This window comes from Jaculus jaculus, chromosome 14 (assembly GCF_020740685.1).
Source record: "Jaculus jaculus isolate mJacJac1 chromosome 14, mJacJac1.mat.Y.cur, whole genome shotgun sequence".
NCBI lineage: Eukaryota > Metazoa > Chordata > Mammalia > Rodentia > Dipodidae > Jaculus > Jaculus jaculus.
In genome coordinates this window covers 8,326,661-8,337,710 of record NC_059115.1, presented here as the reverse complement: position 1 = coordinate 8,337,710, position 11,050 = coordinate 8,326,661, and the positions used below count along the sequence as shown (strand labels likewise).

At 41.5% G+C, this 11,050-nt stretch overlaps 1 pseudogene; it reads left to right on the top strand.

The window, feature by feature from the left end:
• Nucleotides 1–9,411: 9,411 nt before the first annotated feature.
• LOC101609739 lies at nt 9,412–10,547 on the top strand (annotated as a pseudogene).
• Nucleotides 10,548–11,050: the final 503 nt, after the last annotated feature.

The following is an 11,050-nucleotide window of genomic DNA, read 5'->3' as shown; positions in this document are numbered from 1 at the left end:
GGTCCTTGTTCAACTCCCGGCTGGCCAGGGCAGGAATCAATGACTAAAATTAGGGATTAGAGAAGCAGCAATGTGAACGCATACTTCAAGAAGGATGGTTTGAATCATGGTTCAATCGCTCCCCCTGGTTCACTACCTTGATATCCACCCTCCTAGGACCCCTACTCATCCTACTACTGTTGCTTACTTTCCGCCCCTGTATTTTAAATAAGCTGGTACAGTTTATGAAACAACGGCTAGGCACCATCCAATTGATGGTACAAAGAAATTACTCCTACCAACCAGTGACAACCAACATAGATACAGGAAATATTTGAACACTCAAATAGGGACCCTAGATAGGCTCCCCAAGATACATAGAGAGGGGGAAATGAGAGACCAGAAAGAAATAACACATAACTAATTAAACAATGAGACTGCCATTGTAGGACAAACCATTGTGAACAAAGGAGGAGCCCAGGATCAGCTCAGATAGGGAACTAGCTGACTAATGCACTGACCTTTGCTTCTGTAACTCATGCTCACTTGCTCAACAGGACATTCCAGAAATACTTAACTGTGGGGGCCTCCGGCCTCTTGCAATAGATAGGTTCTGCAAACAGTCTGCTGACCAGAAATAATCAACTAGAAATGTTCCTGTGCATGCCTTCTTGGAACCAATCATTTTAAAAGATGCAATGTGATGTAACCCCTTTTTCCTCTTCCTGCTCTTTTCCTTTATAAACCCCTACTTTTAGAAGGTCGGGGCTTTCTCCCACTCCCACTGCATTGGTCTGTGTGGATTGAGTCCCTGCTTAAGCTTGACATTAAAAGAAACCTGTTGCTTTTACATTCAAGTGTCTCAGCTTCTGTGGCAGCCCTCTGAGTGACTCCTGGGTCACTGGGGGTCTTGGCTCCTGGTCAGGGGTTTTGGCACAACAATTAGAGAAAAAATCAGTCCTCTAGGTTTCCCAAAAGAGGGAGGGACACATGTTCATCACGGTCTTGACTTATCCTAGCAAATGACAATGCTGAGAGTCATAGAACTCATCACAGGTCCCTGAAAGGCTTTCCTACAGAGCCATTATTGACCTTCAGAAGTATACAGTTAAGGGCTGGAGAGATGGCTTAGCGGTTAAGCGCTTGCCTGTGAAGCCTAAGGATCCCGGTTCGAGGCTCGGCTCCCCAGGTCCCACGTTAGCCAGATGCACAAGGGGGCGCACGCGTCTGGAGTTTGTTTGCAGAGGCTGGAAGCCCTGGCGCGCCCATTCTCTCTCTTTCCCTCTATCTGTCTTTCTCTGTGTGTCTGTCGCTCTCAAATAAATAAATAAATAATTTTTTTAAAAAAAGTATACAGTTAATTCTGTCAGCCTACATGGTCTTAATCACCCAACAAGAAAAATATAACTACAATATAAGCAATGAGTCAGACTAATAGGCTCCCCTGTCTGTTGCTGAGTTACAATACTAAACTCTTACATTGACTCATGCCTTCTGCCTCTGCCTGTCCCTGATTAACTTCACCTACCCTGATCCCAGATCTCCCACCTGCCTTACCTAGAATCAGAACTATTCCTCGGACTCCCTCCTTTCTTAGCACTTACCCTACCTCATCCAGGGATAAATACACTGCCACCCCAGTGGGCACTCTCAAGTTTAAGTGCTCTTGTGTTGTTACTCTTCCCCTGACCCCAAAATGCCACTTTGCCTCCTTTCTCTTGCCCCAAGCCCTCTATTCCTTGCCTCTGAATGCTCATCCTTCCTTTACACCTGGAGTTTTGATGTCATAGCTGCTGACAAAAATAACAAGGACCAAACTGTAAACTGGAAAAACAAAGAAATGCCATAGAGAGACAATTAAATCGGTACTGGACTAGAAATAGAAAAACGTACTGTTATTCAGGCTACAAGGTAATATTATGTACAGAGTGGCTAACACAGCACATTCTGAGGTCAAAAATGTCTATCATCTTATAACCACAAGAGCTACCCGCCAGGGCTCTTGGCTAGTTTACATGAGCCTGAGTAAGATATTAACCAGCTTACAATCTTTGACTTTCTAGTTTAAGATGTTAACAGAATGTGTATGGGACAAGATGCTAATGAGTTAAGCCAAAGAAGGGGGAAACCAAGAAAAATATTGTGCAAGATTTCTTACAGAATAAAAGCTACATGAATAAGTTGCGAAATCTTTCTTACAGAAAATATAATGTATTGTAAAAATATAAATAAAGAAGAGTTTTGCTCAGCATCCAGTGTGCTTCAACTGAACTACTTGTCCAAATCATTTCCTCACAACACCGACTCCACACATCCCTTTCGAGTTCTATAGCCCCACTGAGGCTGGACCTCTGCAACTGGTGCCCAACGTGGGCCTCAAAGGACGTAAGTTTTCCTGATTTGCAGTATGGACAGGACTTCACCTCAGGGTACTGCACACCTCCTGATATAGGTGTGGTGAGACAGGTGAATAGGTTCAGAACTTGAGAAGTTCTATTGCCTTCTGTAAATGGGACAGAGTAAATCTGAGGATAGACTGCTTTATGCAAAAATCATTAAGTTTACCCAACACAAAAAAAGAGTTAAAGTTACTAAGAAAGAAATAATAAAATTTTATAGTTTGTACAAAAGGCATCCAAGACATGCTTTGGCAGGGCCAAGAATTCTTTCAGTGACCTCCTGGAGTGCCAGTTGCCTGACAATTTGCACTATTGCTATTTTTTCCTTGGAATTTTGGAATTATTATATATTTATTACTGCTTATTTTTGCTTTCATTTTTCCCTTCTCAGTAGTAACAGGGGAATCCAATTCAGATATATTTATACAGTCACTAAGGATTAAACAGGAAAAGCATGTTTCTACAGAATTTTCTGAGGCTGTAATGTTTAAAAAGGTAAATAAATTATGGATCCTGAAACTATGACTAGTGTGAATGTACAAAGTTTCTCAATGCACAAATGTATATTTCACCTAATAGGACATGTTCTTTGCAATGCTATATGCCTTACCAATTGTTCCCAAGAAACATTACTTACAAGTAAATTCTTGTTGTCAAGATAGTTCCAGGAACTAATGGACACATTTTCTGAACCTACAGATGACTTACTAGAAAAGGAGCCCAAAGTGCTAGGTGGGAAAAGTAAACATCTTTCAAATAATTGTGTTGGGCCCACACAAGGAAGTAAAACAAAATATGAAACTTACAGAATTAACAATAGACTTTGGTTGGCTCCTAAAGGAAACACATCAATGATAAACACTGGTTGGACTTCCAGGTAAGATGGCAGCATAGGAGCCATGCCAAACCAGCCTAGGAAGGAATTTAAGCAAAACCCCAGCAAAATACGCTCTTCTTCTGAAAAGTGAAGAGTATAGGCTACTTTTGGACACAGCGGAGAAGCCAGAGAGAACAAAATACTCCAGAGAGGAGGAAAACGGCCAGAATCCCAATGAAGTGCTTGTAGTCTATCGATCCCCAAGATCCATACGCCTGCCTGGCACCACCCCACCAGGAGCACCAAGCAGTGGCAGCAGCAGAGACCAAACAAGGGGATTTTTCAACTTCATCAGCCTTCTTGCAAAGCTAAGAAATCTGAAGATCAACTAAGGAGCTACTGAAAGGCATGCAGGTAGGCCTGTGTGAGGAACTCCAGAAGTCTGAACTCTCCTTCCCCCACCATCAGAACTGTGAACCTCCAGCATTCAGCCCCCAGCGCAGCCAGCAGAGCTGTCCAGAGCACCAGCTCCACAGCACAACATGGAGGGATCGAGGTGGGCACTCAGCATTGCTGAGACTGGAAGCTGACCCAAAAGGTAAGGAGGCCAAAAAAAAACAGGTACATATATCTGCATTGGAAACATTACAAAATCACTTACAATTACAGGAATTAATGGGCACATTTCCTGAACCTACAGATGACTTACTAGAAAAGGAGCCTGAAATGCTAGGAAGCAAAAGTGAACATCTTTCAGATAATTAGGTTGGGCCCACACAAGAAAGTAAGACAAAACATGTAATTTTCAGAATTAACAATAGAGTTTGGTGCACTCCTATAGGAAAGATATCAGTGCAAAACACTGGTTGTATGGATTAACTTTACCATATACAGGGGTATACATTAATGGAGTAAGGATGGTCTAGAATGAGTTATATATCAAAATCTTCCTTTTATGGTGAGATTTGGAAGGTCAATACCAAACTGCAAAATGGAGCAACAAAGAAAGGTCATAGAAAGACAATTAATTCAAAACTGGATTAGAAATAGAAAAATGTACTGTTATTCAGGATGCAAATTAATATTTTGTAGAGAGTGGCTAACACAGCACTTTCTGAGGTCAAAAATGTCTCATCTTATAACCACAAGAGCTACCTGCCAGGGCTCTTGGCTAGTTTCAATAAGCCTGAATAAGATATTAACCAGCTTACAATCTTTGACTTTCTAGTTTAAGATGTTAACAGAATGTGTATGGGGCAATGAGTTATGATGAGTTAAGCCAAAGGAGGGGAATCCAAGAAAAATATTGTGCAAGATTTCTTACAGAATAAAAGCTACATGAATAAATTGCTTACAAAAAATATAATGTATTATAAAAATATAAATAAAGAAGAGTTTTGCTCTTCATCCAGTGTGCTTCAACTGAACTACTGGTCCAAATCATTTCTGAACAGCACTGACTCCACACATCCTCTTTGAGTTCTACAACCCTACTGAGGCTAGACCCTGGCAGTCAGGTTCATCTCAGCCCACATTCTGGTTCCCAAGTCTACCTAAAAGATGATGTGAAGTTCAGTGAGAGATTCTGTCTCAAGGAATTCAGGTAGAAGTGTGGGAGAGAGTACACCCTGTGTCCTTCTCTGGTCACCTACTACATATAGTACACACATATGCCAAACAAGTGAGTAACTTAAAAGAATGATGGTACCTTTTTCAGCTCTTCATAACTGAGTACCAGGAAGCTGTCCCTCTTTCTCGTGGACATCCAGCCTCAGATGTGCTCAAACCATGATCCAAATGGCACTGTTTGGGGGAGGCTGAAAGTGTGTTGATGGCAATCAATGAAAGCAGAGGTCTCCTCAGTAATCATGTTTCTCCAACTCCACCTGTGGTAGTTTGAATTTATGTTCCCCATTAGACTCAAGTGGTTTATGAAAATTTATAACTTGTATTTCCAGCTGCCTTTCTGGAAGAAATATCACTGTGGGCAAACTCTGCGGTCCAGCTCTAAGGTATTACTTGGCGTGGATCTGACTTCCAGCCTAAGGTAATCAGAGTGATTGAGCTCTGCCTAGGTTCCCACAGTGTGCTTGTTTGTGTTGCTGGAGGCCATTTTTCTCTCTGCATAGATGTAGTATAGGGGGCCAGCCTCTTCCACCACTATAGAACTTCCTCTGGATCTATAACCCTAAAATAAATGTCATTTCTCACAGAAACTGTGTATAGTTTTGACCTTTATCCATCAGTTTGGAGCTGACTGTAAAATGAGTCATCTTTAATAAAATGTAGTTGTCAAATTAAACTAACATGTTTGCAGCATTCCACAAAATGTTTTGGGATACCTATACATAGAAATAACTAGGTGGTAAACACAAAGTAATTCAATGTACTTATCACCTCACAGACTTCTTACTTATGTCATGGTGGAGCATCTTCATGCATGATAACAATGGCAGAAGCATGTGCCGTAGGAAGCCAGCTTTGATCACAATCCTATAAGGAGAACTACATTAGCCCTTTGTCATGACAGGGCACCTCTTATTAGACCCTACCTCTTAAAGTTACCACCACATCTCCACTTTGTCTCTCTGAGAGCCAAGCCTCCAACATGCATACACATGGAGATATTCAAGGAATATCATGCCGTCATGCAAAATCTTATTTCCGTTTCATACTGCGCAATGTGCCTCATTCCACCCTCGTTACTCTCAGTGTTCTAACCGTTACAGCACAGGAGGTGCTTGCTTGTCATGTCTTGTCCCCCATTATCTGCTTGTACTATTACCTCATGTCTGAAGAAGTAACCTGAAGCAAGTGACGAGAGAGGGCTGAGAAGGCTGAGGAGTTCAGATAGGGTCAGACCAAGAGGGTACGTTACTTTCTGGTTGTTAAGATGCTGGGTATAAATGACCTTGAAAGCTGGAAGGGCCTGGACTGGAACACTGCAAACTCTAAGAACCTATGGCTTCCAACCCAAACTACTCTACCCAGCAAAAGTATCCCTCATAATAGATGGTAAAAGAAACACTTTCCATGACAAAACTCAGCTTTATAACTATATGAACGCAAAACCAAACCTACAGAGAGTATTTCAGGAAATTCTCCACACAGAAGAATCAAATATTCAACCTCAAATGCCTACAAGAAGCAGATCACAATAACCAAACTCAGAGAAGGCACAAAAAACTAAAAAGTCCATAAAAACACCAAACCACATACACCAACATAATGTGGCAGGGATCGATCAAATCAAACCTCACAGTTAGTACCCTAAATATAAATGGCCCTAATTCACCCATCAAGAGACACAAGCTTACAGGGAGGATCAGAAAATTAGACCCCTCAATCTGCTGTCTTCAAGAAACACACCTCACCACTAAAGATGGACACCTCCTCAGGGTGAAAGGGTGGAAAATTATAATCCAAGCAAATGGGAATAAGAAACAAGCAGGTGTACCCATACAAATATCAGATAAAATATACTTTGACCAAAAATAATCAAAAAAGACAAAGAAGGCCACTTCCTACTGATCAAAAGAACAATCCATCAAGATAATATCACAATCATCCACTTTTATGCACCAAACATAGGTGTACAACAATTCATTTAAAAAAACCTACTTGAAGCAGGGCATGGTGGTGCACGCCTTTAATCCCAGCACTCGGGAGGCAGAGGTAGGAGGATCACCATGAGTTCAAGGCCACCCTGAGACTACAGAGTTAATTCCAGGTCAGCCTGGACCAGAGTGAGACCCTACCTCGAAAAAAAAAAAAAAAAACTACTTGACAATAAAACAGAAATAACCACCAACACCATCATAGTTGTGGACTTCAATACACCATTATCAGTAATAGATAGATCATACAAACAGAAACTCAACAGGGAAGTAAGAGAGCTCAACAAAACCATACAACATTTAGACATAACAAACATCTACAGAACATTCTATCCCAAATCCACTGACTATATATTCTTCTCAGCAGCTGATGGAACCTTCTCTAAAATAGATGATATACTGGGTCACAAAGCCTGCCTCCATATGTTTAGGAAGTTTGACATAATCTCTTGCATGATATCAGATCACAATGGTATATTGCTAGAAATTAACAACAAAAAAGCCACCAAGAATCCCATTGGCTCCCAGAAATTGAACAGCATACTTTTAAGCAATAAATGGGTAGTGGCCAAAATAAAAAATGAAATTGTGAAATTTCTAGAAATGAATGACAATGAGAACACATTGTACCAAAACTTATGGGACACAATGAAAGAGGTCCTCAGAGGAAAATTCATAGCACTAAATGTCTTTATAACAAAGACAGAGAGATCCCAAATCAACAACCTAACCATCTACCTAAAGGCACTAAAAAATCAAGAATAATCCAATGCAAAAAGCTCCACACACAAAGAAATAATTAAGATAAAAGCAGAAATTAATGAATTGGAAACTAAGAAAACAATTAAGAAAATTGATGAAACAAAGAGTTCGTTCTTTGACAAAATAAACAAGATTGACAAACACTTGGCCAATTTGATCAAGCAAAAAAAAAAAAAAAAGAGACTCTTCAAATTAACAAAGGTAGAAATGAAAAAGGAAAAATGACAACAGACATAAGTGAAATTGGGAGAATCATCAGTCTTACTTCAAAAACCTCTACTCCACAAAACTTGAAAATATGGAGGAAATGGATAAATTTTTGGACACATACCATCTACCAAATTTGACAAAATAAACAAGATTGACAAACACTTGGCCAATTTGATCAAGCAAAAAAAAAAAAAAAAAGAGACTCTTCAAATTAACAAAGGTAGAAATGAAAAAGGAAAAATGACAACAGACATAAGTGAAATTGGGAGAATCATCAGTCTTACTTCAAAAACCTCTACTCCACAAAACTTGAAAATATGGAGGAAATGGATAAATTTTTGGACACATACCATCTACCAAATTTGACAAAATAAACAAGATTGACAAACACTTGGCCAATTTGATCAAGCAAAAAAAAAAAAAAAAGAGACTCTTCAAATTAACAAAGGTAGAAATGAAAAAGGAAAAATGACAACAGACATAAGTGAAATTGGGAGAATCATCAGTCTTACTTCAAAAACCTCTACTCCACAAAACTTGAAAATATGGAGGAAATGGATAAATTTTTGGACACATACCATCTACCAAAGCTAAACTCAGAGCAGATTAATCTAAACAAACCTATAACATGCACCAAGATTGGAAAGGTAATAAAAAAAAAAAATCACCCCCAAAAGAATAGTCCAGGACCAGATGGCTTCTCAGCTGAATTCTATGAAACCTTCATGGTAGAACTGAAACCAATCTCTCTCAAGCTGTGGCCCACAATTGAAGAAGAGGGAAAGCTCCCCAACTCCTTCTATGAAGCTACTATTACCCTAATACTACAACCAGGCAGAGATACCACAAGAAAAGGAAACTAGAGGCCTATTTCCCTAATGAACTTAGACACAAAAATCTTGAACAAAATCCTTGCAAACCAAATCCAACAACACATCAAATCCATTATCCACCTTGATCAAGTGGGCTTCATCCCAGGAATACAAGGATAGTTCAACATACAGAAATCTGTCAATATAATGCACCACATAAACAAGGTTAAACACAAAATCACATGATCATTTTGATAGACACTGAAAAGGCCATGGACAAAATTCAACATCACTTTGTGATCAAAACATTGAAGAGGCAGTTGAGTCAGTGGCTTGAAACTTTAAAAGCTCTGTGCTTCCAAGTTAGAAAAGCGCTTTTACGAGGTATCAGCACTTTTCTTTCACTAGGGAAGGCGGGAGGAAAGTACCAAATAGCAGCCGACTTTTAAACTTTAAATAGACAGGTCTGGGCTGGAGAGATGGCTTAGCAGTTAAGCGCTTGCCTGTGAAGCCTAAGGACCCCGGTTCGAGGCTCGGTTCCCCAGGTCCCACATTAGCCAGATGCACAAGGGGGCGCACGCATCTGGAGTTCATTTGCAGTGGCTGGAGGCCCTGGTGCGCCCATTCTCTCTCTCTCCCTCTATCTGTCTTTCTCTCTGTGTCTGTCGCTCTCAAATAAATAAAAAATGACCAAAAAAAACATTAAAATAAATAAATAAATAGACAGGTCTGAGTGCCTGAACTTGCCTTTCTTTTGACTTCATCCTCCCAGGAGCTCAACCACTTGGCGCGCCTTCTGCACGTCCATTAAGCAAAAGAGAGGTGCCAGGCGACATGGGTGACTGGAGCGCCCTAGGGAAACTGCTGGACAAGGTCCAAGCCTACTCCACTGCTGGAGGGAAGGTGTGGTTGTCTGTCCTCTTCATTTTCAGAATTCTGCTACTTGGGACAGCAGTTGAGTCAGCTTGGGGTGACGATCAGTCTGCCTTTCGCTGCAACACTCAACAACCAGGTTGTGAACACGTGTGCTGTGACAAGTCCTTCCCTATCTCTCACGTGCGCTTCTGGGTCCTGCAGATCATATTTGTGTCTGTGCCCACACTCCTGTACCAGGCCCATGTGTTCTACGTGATGCGCAAGGAAGAGAAACTGAACAAGAAAGAGGAGGAGCTCAAAGTGGCCCAAACAGACGGTGTCAACGTGGAGATGCACTTGAAGCAGATAGAAATCAAGAAGTTCAAGTACGGAATTGAAGATCATGGCAAGGTGAAGATGCGTGGAGGCCTGCTGAGAACCTACATCATCAGCATCCTGTTCAAGTCGGTTTTTGAGGTGGCCTTCCTGCTCATCCAGTGGTACATCTATGGCTTCAGCCCGAGTGCTGTGTACACCTGTAAGAGAGACCCCTGCCCGCATCAGGTGGACTGCTTCCTCTCCCGCACCACGGAGAAAACCATCATCATTCATGCTGGTGGTTTCCTTGGTGTCCCTGGCCTTGAATGTCTTCTTCAAGGACGTTAAGGATCGTGTGAAGGGCAGGAGTGACCCTTACCATGCCACCACTGGCCCCCTGAGCCCCTCAAAAGACTGCGGGTCTCCAAAATATGCTTATTTCAATGGCTGCTCCTCACCGACCGCTCCTCTGTCGCCTATGTCTCCTCCTGGGTATAAGCTGGTGACTGGCGACAGAAACAATTCCTCTTGCTGCAATTACAACAAGCAGGCCAGTGAGCAAAACTGGGCTAGTTACAGCGCAGAGCAAAACCGAATGGGGCAAGCAGGAAGCACCATCTCCAACTCCCACGCTCAGCCTTTTGATTTCCCCGATGAGAACCAGAATGCCAAAAACATCGCTGCTGGCCATGAACTCCAGCCGTTAACCATTGTGGACCAGCGGCCTTCAAGCAGGCCTCGGCCTGATGACCTGGAGATCTAAGGAGGCAGCAGCTAGATGCCACTCGCTCGTGGAGAAGAAAAACGGTGCTGTTGCAAGAGCACCTGAAGTGTTCCTTTTGTCCAGTAGAGGTGGTACTCAAGGGCCTTAGCAATGAGGCTTAGAAACAGACATTATAATACCTTAGGTTCTTTGGGGTCAGGGGTTGTAGGGGATAGGTGGGTGGAGCAGATGGGGATAAGGGAGGTACATGTTGGTATTTAATGTAGTGCATTCAAAGAACTTAAGTTTTAAATAAGAGTTGCATTAGGTGAGCATAAGTAAGGGCTTTTTCTCCTTTTCACCCCCAAACCCTTAAGAATGGTTCTGTATATGTGGATGAGTTGGGTGATAATTGTGACTAAATGTTTTTTAGTTTTGTTTTACCAAGAAACTGAGATAGCTTTGGCCAATACTTCCTCAGCATTGTGTTTCTTTTCAACAGCAGAAGACAGAAGATTTTTCCTTTGTCCTTGCTAAGACATTCCATTGTTAGAATTTGTACTTTGAATGGGTTGTTG